Genomic DNA, 12,941 nt, shown 5'->3' with positions numbered 1-12,941 from the left:
TTCCTCCCCAAAACCTTTCCCCCCTCTATCTGTTTTATCTGCTTCCCTGATTTACTCCATTTTGGGGAATAGAGCTCTTTCTAGGATCCCTTGAGTTATTCTCACTCCTGCCTTTATTTAGTATGCTTTATTTCCACAGTTTTGAATGAAAATCGTCACATCTCCTCTATAGTCGGGATCTGTGATGCCTGCTAAAATGTCCAGGCCATGTCGCCAAGCTCGACCAGACTTGGAGGCTAACCGGATGTAACTGTTGGGGGTGGTACTAAAACCAGGTCAGTGGGTATTGGCATTCTGTTTCCAGATTACACCAATTCTCCCCTACTACTACACAGGTCAAATTCAATAGAATTTTTTGTAGCTACTGATGGATCAGAAGCTCTGTGAATATGTTTTTTTTTCAAATCTGAGGGTTCCTCAGTTTGTGTCAACTGAGCCTGATCCCACTCATGACACCAAATGTGAAGAGCCAGGAATGAGACGCACACACAGACGACTCATATTTAGGTTATACACTTTTATTAAAATGAAAAGTGGTTGGAAAATGCCTCATTGTCCCTAATCTAGGAGGTATTTCCCTACCTCAACCAAATCTAGGTGTCTGCCCAGTGTCAGGATGTCCAAAGTAAATGTACGTCCTGTGTCCAAAATCCTATCCTTGCTGTCACACTCTCAAAACTAAAAAGGTCCAGTGAAAGTTTTATGTTATGTAAAGCGCAGCATACGCCAAAGGCATCTTGGCGCTAGAGGGTAGCAGGTGAGAAAAGAGTACTAGAAAAGAAGAGTCTTCAGAGTGCGTCTGAAGGCCAGATGATTAGCAGTAGCACGGAGAGCCAAAGGAAGTTGGTTCCATGCTTTGGCTGCGGCCACCGAGAAGGCGCGGCCACCAGTTCGAGCACGTTTGATGAGAGGAACCAGAAGAAGTAGCACAGTCTGGGAGCGCAGGGGGCGGTTAGGCACATAGTGGACAAACTTCTCCTGAAAATATTCAGCTCCAGCCTTGTAAAATGCCCGGTGAACAAGGCACATAGATTTAAATAGGATCTGTTGTTCAATAGGGAGCCAGTGTAACTGACGCAGGAGGGGAGCCATATACGGGCGTGCTGGCGGGCGCAATATTGCGCGAGCAGCAGCATTTTGAAGCATTTGCATCTGCTTGAGCAGATAGTGTGGTTGGCCGTAGTACAGCGAGTTACAATAATCCACTGTACTGAGAACCAGTGCTCCAACCACTGGGGCATGAAAATGGCCCGGGATTAAAGGGAGAACCTTTCTCAGAGTCCGCAGTTTGAAATGGCCGGCTTTCCAGGTTGGATTCTCTCCTCTGCTGGGGGATCTCTCATTGTATACACATGGGGCTTGATAAATGGTTGCAGGTTTCAAGTCCTCTACTTTAGTTGCCTGGCCGAGCTGGACATGCCTGGCTATTACAATGTTACTCCTCCACAGTCCTCTTCCTCATCTCTGTACCAAAGTGGTATGAATGAATGGAAGTGTGTATTGCTCCCCATTGCCTCCTTCTCATCCCAGTCTTAAAGTGAGATGGCTGTGGGGCATTTTGTGTGTAAGAAAGAGGCAAATACTGCTAATACCTACAAAGTCAGAGGGGAGGTAGGGTTCATTTTGATAAGGGAAAAGGGGATCCCATGTCTCATCAAAAGACATCATCTCCCCACTCCCAAAGCTCCCTACACCCAGCTGATCCTCCCTCGCATATCCACCCCCAGGCCGGGATCCAAAACTGATGGCCTTTCCGTGGCTACCTGAGAGGAAGGAGACAGAGAAGATGTGAGGATGCCCTCAGGTTCCTCACAGCATGTGAATACATTTTTTTCAGGACACACCAACTGCTTCCTTCCTACTGAACCCAAGTGCTCCCATGTGAATGCTAGACACATAGGTCCTAAAGCCAAGAAGAAGGGGAGACAAAACCAGGGAAGCCCAGTGGCAGGCTCTTCACAAGATCGCTGTTGAAGGCAAAAGAACATGCGTTAGATGCCAGCAGAGAATAGGCAACAATTTTAGTATAGACAAAGGATTTATCCTAAATATCAAAATTATTAGGATACTTATTGAGCACGGACCTAGCTTCAGGAAGCAAAATAGTGCTTTATAATTATAGGGGGAAGAACATGGTGAGGGGATCAGAGAAACAAGGGAGTGAAGAGCTATCAAAGGGAGAGAGGGGTAGACAATATTTCAACAAGGTATCTACAACCAACCAACGGTGGAAATAGTGGAGAACAGATGACCCAGTGTCAGGTAGGGTGGAGAGTGGAGGGTGTATGGAACTGGTTGTTGGGGATGAGCCGTTCCTTGAAGAGGAGGGTCTTGAGCTACTTCTAAAACAGCAGAAGCCAGGGGGCAGGTCTGATGTTAATGTGGAGGATGTTCCAAAGTATTAGGCCATAGACAGTGAAGGCCCGTCTTCTGGTTCTTTCTTTCCTGCACTGGTGGAGTTCAAGTTTGCATATGGATTTGCTGATTATACGGCTTGCAGTGGGAGCCAATGCAGTTGGATGAGGGTCATGGTGATGTGGTTGAATTTGCTGATTCCTTTGATGAGTTGTGCTGCAGCATTCAGGACACATCTCGGGAGTGCCAATGAAGTCAATGGAAGGCCTTCCAAAATGGCATTGCCACCATAAAGGTGGGAGAGGACCAAGGCTTGGACAGCAGATCTGAAGTTGATTTCTGGAATGTAAGGCTTGCATTCCTGCCAGTGAAAAGATTGGTTCTAAGCCGTTTGTATCTAACTTGCTATGTGCTGTGTCAAGGAGAGGTGTCCGTTGATGTCAAACCCGAGAGACTTGCCACAGGTAGCCAGTTGAGGTCTGACACTCTTGACATGCATAGCTGAGCACCAGGTCTGTAAGCCAGGTTTTTTGGTGTTGTTGATCAGCAATAGGAATTCAATCTTGGAGGGGTTGAGCACAACTGTATCAATGAGGCTTTGAGCCCATGGATGTCTTCAATGGAGGATATCTTGAGGTAGAGCTACATGTCATCTGCATATTGGTGGATGTGAATGTTGTGTTGTGTGAGGAGGGTTTTAAACAGTTCCATGCAAAGATTGAAGAACACAGTGGAGAGGATGATCTTTGCAGGATTCCACAGATTTGGTGATCTGGAGGAATCCATTCATACAAACTGGTGGCAATTAGCAAGGGTATGTTTGAATGAGCTAAGGACGTCTCACTGATCCCCCTGTGGCAATGTAGATTGTCAGTGAGTGTCTGGTGGTCTACTGTGTCAAATGCTGCTGATAATTCAAGGAGAACACGGTGGCAAGGGTGTCCATCATCAAAGGTTTTAAGGGAATTGTTAGTCCCCTTGATGGTAGCTGTTTCTGTGCTACATCTGAGTCAGAAGTCAGATTGGTAGGGCTGAAGGAGGTTTTTGAATTCAAAGTGTTGGGGGAGTTGCGTGGCTACTGCTTTCTCAACGATCTTGGTTAGGAAGGGAAGATCAGTGATGGTGCAGTAGTTGCTAAGTTTGTCAGGGTTCTGTGGTGCTTTCTTGAGAAGCAGGAGGATTTGTGGGGTCTTGAGGGTCGGAGACGGTGCCTTGAGTTAGGGAGCTGTTGATGATTGTCATGTAAGGAAGGAGTACTTCAGTCAGAAGGGTCTTAGGAATAGAGGCAGGAAGGATGTTTTCTGTGTATGATGTGGCCTTGAGGGATGCTAGGGTGGCAGTGAAGTCTTCCTTAGCTGGCCTGGAGCCCTGCATGAAAACTGATTGTAGGTGGAGCAACGGATTGGCCGAGCCTGGTCCCGTAACCAGCAGCCTCCTCAATGCTGTCTGCCTGGAGCTGGCCTGGAAACCATAAGTAGCTACTTGAACGCTCCAAAACTGCTAGTGGGTGGAACAAATGAGTGTCAGGTCCCAGCCATGTGACTAGTAGTCTCCTCAATGCTGGATGTTGAGGACTTCCCTAAGAGAAGGAGTTTGGCCATGGTAACCTGCCAAAACCTTCCTGCCCCTTCCTATCCCCTGGAGTCTATGAGAGAGAAGGCAGAGAAAGACCCTGACATCTCAGTGAAAAAACTTCCAAAAGCTATGAATCAAGAGAATGAGACTGCGACTTACCCTATCATGGTCCAGTGAAGACAAGCACACAGGGGTGAGTGCAGGGAAAGAACAAGCAGGTAGCAAATGCACAGAAGAAGCCAGCACTAAAAGTCAGCAGGCGAAGAGACTAACATGGGGACTCCAGTGGCTTTGGGGTCATTGAAGCTACAAGGGTGGGAGCACCTAGAGAGGGAGAGTGGTGACCGCCGGAGTCACAGAGATGGAAAACAACAGGTCAGAGAGATAGCGTGGAATTAAAAGGCAAGGGGGTAAGTCCTTTGTAAGGGGATGTGAAGATAAGGAGAGAGAGAAAGAGAGAGAGAGAGAGAGAGAGAGAGAGAGAGAGAGAGAGAGAGAGAGAGAGAGAGAGAGAGAGAGAGAGAGACACACTAAGGTCTGACGCAGTTTCTGGTGGGGTGAAAGAATACAGCTAGAAATCCAACAATGCCAAACTTCAAATAATCCAAAAGGCGCTGTAAGGGAGCCATAGAGTAATCCACCGAAGAAAGTTGTCAAGCACCATCTTCATGCTAGCCCTAAATCTTTATAGGCCTATCCAATCCCATAAAAGGTTAGCCTTTTGTTTAGGTTTTCCAGCAAGAGCCTAATCCAGGAACTATCTTGAAAATGTTTTTAGTGCTAACTAACTAACGGTTTTACCAGGCAGCTTCCACTTGTCAATTTCTCAAACTGCTCCACCCCGCTTATCTCTTGTCTCCTAAATCCTGACAGTTTTGGAAGAATATGATTTACGGTTTTGCACTACATTGTCAAATCTGAATAATTCAACCCCTATGGCAGACTGATCATGTTTGATTACTTTTTTAATCACCTTTTCTTAATGTGTGTCTTTTATGTTCAGTGTCCATATTTGTATGACTATCTGTTCCCTTCTTAAAATTCATACAATTATTGTATAACTGTATCCTTTCCTTAGCAATTTGCTCTTAATTCATGTGTGCCAAACTGAAAGTTCTAATCTGAGCACATGGTGATGTAATAAGTATTAACTGTACAGTTTTTAACTTTTTATCTATAGTTTATCGACAGCATCTTGTGAAAGAGCAAGGACATCAGTCGTATTTCAGGCTGTGCATTTTGACTCAAAGTGATGATGTGTATTAGTATTGCTCAGAGTTCAAATGTAACTAAAGAAGTCTAACAACATCCCTTTAAAGCTTCACTTAAACAATGAATACAGTGTTCATTGTAGCACCATAATCCATTGTTAAATAACACACGGCGTATAGGTAAACAGCAATGCTTTAATGACTTAAACAAGCCTTTTGTGTAAACTTGAGCCTGTGTGGGGTTCTATTAAAAATGGAAGCGAAAAAGTTCTTTTGAAGGGGCCAATTGAATGGAAGACATTCAATTGAGTAACCATTGCATCAACATTCTCACAGTATGCTCCCCATGGAAGTAATGCTCCTGCTGAGTGTAAAAAGGAAACATCTTTCAAGTGCCTCACACTCAGTCTGTAAGGGATGCTATACAACCCTGTTGATGAAGGTTCAGATTCTCATCTTATTCATGGATCAATGGGACTTCAGTTGATGCCCTTTCAGTCCAGGTGTTTGAGGATGCGATGAAATGAACATTTCACACGGGGGCACCATTTTCTGGCTGAAAAATGTCTATGCATGGTGGATCAGCCACTAAGGAAGCCAGGATAACACAAAGGTTTGACTACTGTTCTAGGTCCTAGTGCATCTGGTGGAAAGAGTCTACAAGTATGTCAAAATCACCACACTTCTGTAATCCACAGAGAGACCCAAGGCCCGCTCCCCCCACCTCATTATATGCCTGTCGGCCAAGCGGAAATAACCAGGTGCAATTGGAGATCGATGTTACATCGGGGCAGGGGGACATTAGCATGACAAAAATTTGTGGCTTTGGTAGGAGTTCTCTTCTCTTTTCCTTAAGAAGTTACTGGTTCATACTTGTATGCCTGGTTGCCTAAAGATGCAGTGCTATAGTGGATCTATTGAAGTACTCCCAAAGACCTCCTCAAGGTTAGGATCAATGGGTCTCCTTCTATATTGGATATACTGGATATAATCCTCTGTTCATACAATCATGTTGCCCATAGCCTATCGTAGGTATTCTTGGTATATGCAAGGCTGGAAATAATGTAAGGAATGTGGTGAACCAGAAGAAGGAGTCAGTCTCAAGGACATTATTTCAAGGGTGTTTATTAAAGTTAACAGAAAAATTCCCAGCTGTCCCTATTGGTAAAATGGATTTCCCTTCCTATCAACTAAACTAAAGTTGCTCGTCTTCAGTCAAAACAAAAGTAGTACTCAGTCCAAAACCTATTAACTAACCTATTAACTACTTTATACAAGAAATGCAAACTTCAAGCCAGAGCAGTGTGCTTTTTACTATCAAACTTGGACTGTTTTTTGGGAGGTGGATTGGATTTAATTTAATGTAACAAAAGTTTGATATTGTATATTGAACTGAAGCTTTACAATAAAATAAAAAAATTAAAAAAGTGTGCTTTTTACACAGTCTCCGTTAGTCCAGACCCACTTGGGTATTTTAGGGCTTCTTCCTGATTCGGTATCACACTCCAATATGTGTCTTTACAGTTTCTCAAAGAAAAGTGTCCAAATCTTTCATTAGACTCGTCAAGAAAAAATTCCTGTCTTTAAAGTAACAAAATGTCTCAATTCCCTTAAGTGGAGGGATGCTTCCCTTAATCTATCTCCCCCAGTTGAGTTATTCTCTTTGGACTGGTTTTATGCAAAGGAGCCCTCTAAATTCTTCTTGCTTCTGCTCTTGGTTTAACTGATTGAACCCTGCAGGTTCCCCCTGATTTATAGGTTGCAAATATTCTCTTACATTGCTTGGGCTCTCCAGACCCCTGTGGACCTCTGACTTTCTACTTTCGTAGCTTCTGCAGCTGCCTCTTTGGTGTCTGCCAATGTCCAATATTCTTTTTCTTGGGATCCATAACCCTCCAGGGTTTTCTTTTTCTTGGGACCTTGAAGATCTGTGTGGGCACTTGAACAATTTGTTTCTCTTTGTCCATTTGTTAAGTTGATTTGGATGATTTGGCCCTCCCCCAGGTTTCCTAATAGGTTACAAAAATTTGCTCCTTTCGATTTGGGTCTTCAGATCCCCTGTTCCTTGGGTCTTTCTTAGCTCCTGGGGCTGTCTCTTTGGTGTCTGCTGTCAGGTGTATTGACCCACGTTTGAGTCATTAAGCTGCAACATTTGGTGCTGGGGCCTTAGAAAATCCAAGATGGCCAAAAAGCCCACATGTGCGCCAGCATCCGGGAGAACCGCGCAGTTTGTGCGCACACCAAAATGGTCGCCTAACCTTCCACCCACCAGTGCGAGCGTGATGGGCCAGGGGTGCCATGAGTGGAATGTGTGCCAAAGGAAAAACAGCAGTGCCTGTTAGCTTAAAAAGCCCTTTGAAATCACCTTGGTTTCTCTGAATGCAAGCTTTCAAACATTGCAGGATATTCAAAAATCTCACTGAACACCAGCAGACATTTGGCAGAATGAAGTTTTGTGTGCATACAAAATCTGGAAAGAAAAAGAGCCCAAAACCATGTTCATAACAAAACTGGCTGAGCTGTGGAGGTCAGCAGCTTAAGTTAAACTGAACTGAAAACCACTAAAATCGAAATGTTTAAATTAAATGAGGGACCTACTTTTGAGTGTCACATAGTTTGTAACTGTTGAAAAGCCATAGTTTTGAACTTAGAATCAGCATTCTAGCTGCATGTGTACAAATTGTCAGTTTGATTTGAATGTAGAAAACTGGGAACAAAAAGTGACATTTAGCTGAAACCTGGCTTAATGAAACTGGATTCTGCCTGACAACTACCCCCGACAGGAGTTGAAACTGGATCAACAGCTGTGTTCCCAGGCCTGGCTGCATTCTGCTGCCCCACAAAAAGGAGGTCACATGGCCCTGTTGATTGAAAGGGGAGTGGCAGCTGGGGACTGCAGGAAACTGAAAAATGGACTCGGGCAAATGTTATATTGGAGGAGCCGTAAAGTGGCTTCCTCTTGGGGGAATCTGGCAGGGGCAGTGCCTCTGCTAGCAGCTGAGCTTGGGGGAAGTGGATAAACCAGTTCTTCCACCATGTGATGTGGGAAGCCACACCCTTTTTTTGACCAGGGCATAAGTTAAAAAGATAGATAACTCATAGTGCGGACTGGTCAAAATGATATAAGTAATATCATTATTCTTGTGATTTTTCTGTGCACGTTTTAAGAGGCGTTAGGACCCTGTGCTGTATTCTGGGGGGTTGCTAGCGGAAAATAGGGTCTTACTCCAAATGTCTGCATGTTAAAAATCTGACACTTTATCATCTGAAACCCATATCCCTGGTGCACATTTGTGTAAAATCTGGAAAGGTTTAGAGGTCGTTATCTGGATGAAAAAGGAAGAATTCTGTCATCAGTGGACACGACATCGTACAAAGACAGGGATCGGATGGTTTGGTGCTACAGAAAATATGTTAACTGGACCTATAATATGAGAGAAATGGTACATAGATAAATATGTATTTGGATCAGAAATAGATTTGTGTGCAATTTGACAAGGGGAGGTTCCTCTGACCATAAAACCTACAGAATCACTCTGACACTCCATTTCCTCCTCCAATCAAGGGAGAGAGGAAAGCTGGGCCTATGACAAGTAGAGAGGGGCAGGCTTAGCTAGGCCCAGGCACACACCCATTTTCAAAACACATAAAAAGAGACTGCTGGGACAGGTAGAGACATTCAATTCCATTTTCTGCGGGACGCTCTGCCGGGAGACTCCAGACTTCACATCCATCAATCTCCAGAGACCAGAAATTTACTTCAGAACTTAAAGCAAGGGCCTAAACCCACAAACTGAGAACTCTTCTCAGCAGGCCTCAGCATCCTTAAAATTATCTGCAAACTATTCCACAGCCGGGCGAGCTGTCTGAATTCTGTGCCAAGAACTTTTGCTAGTACCCAGAAAGCAGTGTTACATCCAGAATCCACTTGATCCGGACCGGAAGCAGACCAGAGATCCAGAGAACCACAGCCGCTGTATCTAGAGAGCTGACCCAGATCGCTGTGAAGTGCCGAGACCAGAAACGGAGTCCAGTCCAAAACCTGACCAGATCCGTGGCGAGGCCCATTCCTGCCCAAAATATATTGTGAGTACTGCCAGAACTGTGCAGAACCCAATCTCTTAGTTAAAATAATCTAATCCAAACTATTTTAACCTAAGTAGAACTGCCTCCTAGAAATCGTGTCAACTGTCATTTTTAAAGCTGCACAACTGTCACCTGTCAATTCTGCAGCTGCAAGCTGTCACCTGTCATTTTGAGTTTTACTTTAAATCCGAAAATCTACCTTTCTTAAATCATCCGTATCTCGGAACCGTTTGTGCTAGCAACGAGATTTCATCTTAAAAGCTTAGAATCTAGGCTTTCCAATGAACCTAGAACCGACTTCCTACTCCCTATACTTGTTCCATAATCGCGAGACACGCACTCGCGAAATTTACCGCGATTTGCGATTTGGCCCGATTTCTTCATCTGTAGAAATCAGCAGCTTTTTGCTTCTCTTTGCTAAAATTCGTTTGCAATCTGCTAATCATTCATAGAGTATTGTTAAAGTGAGCCTGAACTAATATAAAGTAGCCATCACCTACCCTGAACCTCTAGAGGGAATTAAAAGCAATTTTAGCACCTTTTCACTTTCTTGCAAACCACATTAAAGTAATTCGCCTGTGTTTAAAACTCATCCCTGTTTTCCCTAAGCTTGCTGCGGGAACTGGAACTGTGTATTGCATTATAAAGTGTGATTTGTTGGGATTCTTGAAGACTGTGTGCTCTCCTTCCATTTCTTACATTGCATAGGGGGGGGAGTGAATTGTCAAGGAAAAGTGATTACATTGTCGTTTGTTGAAGCCATATCAAGTTACTTTCTGTACTGCATTTTATTCATCATTGCATTTCCTTGAACCATATAAAGCATTTTTCCCACCTTATTCTTCTGTTCCTATTCATAAGTTACCTCTTGCTGACTACTGCTCATATTCAAAAGTGTAATATCCATTATCAATTTAATTATAGAAGTGTGATAAATATATATATTGTTTACATTTTCAAATAAACCTTTTAATTTGCAAAAACCTACTTCTTGGCTCAGTGGGGTCAGGGGGATTCTAAGAGGGGGGTGTTATACAAGGGTTGTCATCCAGAGTACTGAACTGGATATAAAAATACATCAATAAGGGTTTCCCTCAGCATCCCAGACTAGGCATTGACTTAGCTGTAGTGTTGATTGAATTTCGCTTACACTGCTAATGTACAATATTCATGTTTCTAGGGCCCATGTAACCCTTCTTGATATTCTCTCTCTTGGGATCTAACTGACCTGTGGGTGCTTTTTGCCCACCTGCTTCTCTCTCTCTCCCCTTTTGTGCTCTGCTCACCTCCCTCCACCCTTGGCAACAATGGTACCTTCACTCCCTTCGGGTGAGCACCAGTGGGGTGGCATCTCACACAGTAGGTAGCCTGTCTCTGTCCTCTCCAGTGTCTCTGGGCGATAACTGTTACTCTGCACATGTTGGCTCTTTGCTTCTCTTCAGCTCTAGCACTGAGACAGGGGGTTCATTTCTCTGGTCTCAGCATGCGCTTGCATGTCGCCCGGCCCACCACACATATAGGCTGACTGGGTATTTGGTAGCAGGAGTTCCTGATAGGAATGGGAGTCTTTGTCCCCACGAGGGGAATCACTCCCAGTGAAGTCCTACTTTTCCAGATCACTGGGAAGGGTTATGCTGAGCAGGCTCTCCTCCCTAGCCTCAAAGGGGTGCCCCTCAACCCCAAGAAGAAAAAGACAAATTCCCTATATTCATCACAGGACGTACTCCAGCACACCCTACGGAAGGAACTGAAAGACACTGATAACCTACACAGAACCAGGTGGTGCTAGCTGTTCTTCAAACATAGAAGTTCAGGTTAATTTGGCCACTATTAATCCTTGAGGGTGGTTCCTATCTAGGAGCCTACTTGTCATACGCCGCCGCGGCTGGCGATTACTTCCGCATTGGTGGTTGCCTCGCAGAATACAGCTGATCCGGCACGTTTCCTCTTTAGCGTGAAGTGCCGGTCTAGCTGTTAGCTAACATGAATGCCGCTGAGAGGTACTTATTCTTCCTCCTTCCAGCAGCCTTTGCGTTGCAACCCGGCTGGCTAGTAGTAGTTACCTTTGGGCGTATACGCTAGTTTTCTTGTTTCCAGTCTCCTACTGGAGCTCGCTTTTCCCTCCTTTCCTGTGTCTTTGTCACGGCCTCTAGCTCCTCCTCTTTCTGCTCTTGCGGCATCCATTTCTCCTTTCCGGTCCTTCCGCTCGTTTTGGCATGCCGGTATTCTTTCTCCCAGCTTTCTTTTTACTTACCTGCTTTTCTACTATTTTGCCATACCCCCTTTTTCTGCTGCATCTTTGTGGTTTGGCACAGCACTCCTGAACTCCATACCTTCTCCTTTGGAGTTCCGTGACTTTGCTGGCTCTTAGTCTGATTTTATACGGTTCTAATCCCATACTTCTGACCGATCCTCATGCTCCGAACCCTGCAAGTCACATCTTGTTGATTACGTCGGAAACAGCTGAACCTCAGTCTTCAATACTTGGACAATTACCTTCATTGCATAAGGGTTTTTTATGCCTTCAGGCTTTTTCCCTTATTTTTGCCTTTTCACGGGAAAGGAGCCACAGGACTGCCATTTCATTAGCATTCACTGTGGCTTCCTCTTGTGTCAGGCACTAAAAAAGGAGAAGGACTATTTGACCCGGCGCCATCTACAATCCGAAGGCTTGGAAACTATCAGCTCAGGTGAGGAGAGTGGGGAGGGGAAAAGGGTGATGAAAGAACGAGAATTGGACACTACTGCGCCAGTCAGTGTTCTTGGGAACTGGAACAGTGACACATATGTCTCTTTCAAACATTACTGGAATTGATTAGCACCCTAGTGGACAGACTCAGTCAGACTGCCATCTCTCGGGTCAGGTCTACTCATATGTTAACATCAAGGATAGACCTTAGGTGAAGTCCTGGCCAATGTGCCTGGTGATTGCCCTTCTGGCGGGTTCTCTGCTCCAATTAATGAATCCAAGTCCATATATGTTATACTCCTAGACCGGTGCCACCCAAACGTTTCAATATTGATCCCACCAACCCTTGATTAAAAATATTGTTTCTGCCCCCCACAAGCTATAACTGCATATATGTTGTATTAAATGCTTATATTCTCTATTAGAAACAGCCTCATAATCCCTTTCTATAGAGCCTCACGCCCCCTCCCCAGACATCATTCATGCTAGTCCCACTGTTTCAACACCACTGTCCTAGACGCTCCTTCTACAATCTGGTTTCCCTGGGATGAGGGGGGGGGGCGTTTGATACCTTCTCTCAATGATCAAAAGGCAAATGAAGATGCAGAGGCTCATCTCACAAACCCAATCTGGTAATCCTGAACTCCAATACGTCTAAATATATATTTGGATATTCGTGCCAAAGAGGGCATGAAAAGTATTGCTCCATTGCCCGCAGGATGCTTCAGGGGGATTTACAATATTGTTTGTGGTTCAGAGCTTGGCTCTTTAGAGTAGCTCTTTCAAACCCTCTAACTTTCTCCTGTCTAGAAAGGAGTGCCCTCCTCTTCTGGGTCCTCTTCTTTCCATCTTGTGTCTCCTTATTCTGAAGTGCTTATTCTGCAGTCCCTAGGTCTGTTTTAAGTAACTTTTACGATAAACCCAACTCCGCCCCTCCTCCCCCGAATTATAGGCAACTGTCTCCACACGGCGGAGGGCATGGGGGGTGGGAACTTCATTCATATATGAAAAAGTCGGTAGCAACA

Source organism: Ambystoma mexicanum, chromosome 12, assembly GCF_040938575.1.
Source record: "Ambystoma mexicanum isolate Mex_15411 chromosome 12, UKY_AmexF1_1, whole genome shotgun sequence".
Lineage (NCBI taxonomy): Eukaryota > Metazoa > Chordata > Amphibia > Caudata > Ambystomatidae > Ambystoma > Ambystoma mexicanum.
The sequence above is the reverse complement of the archived record's forward strand: the minus strand, read 5'-3'. Positions refer to the sequence as shown.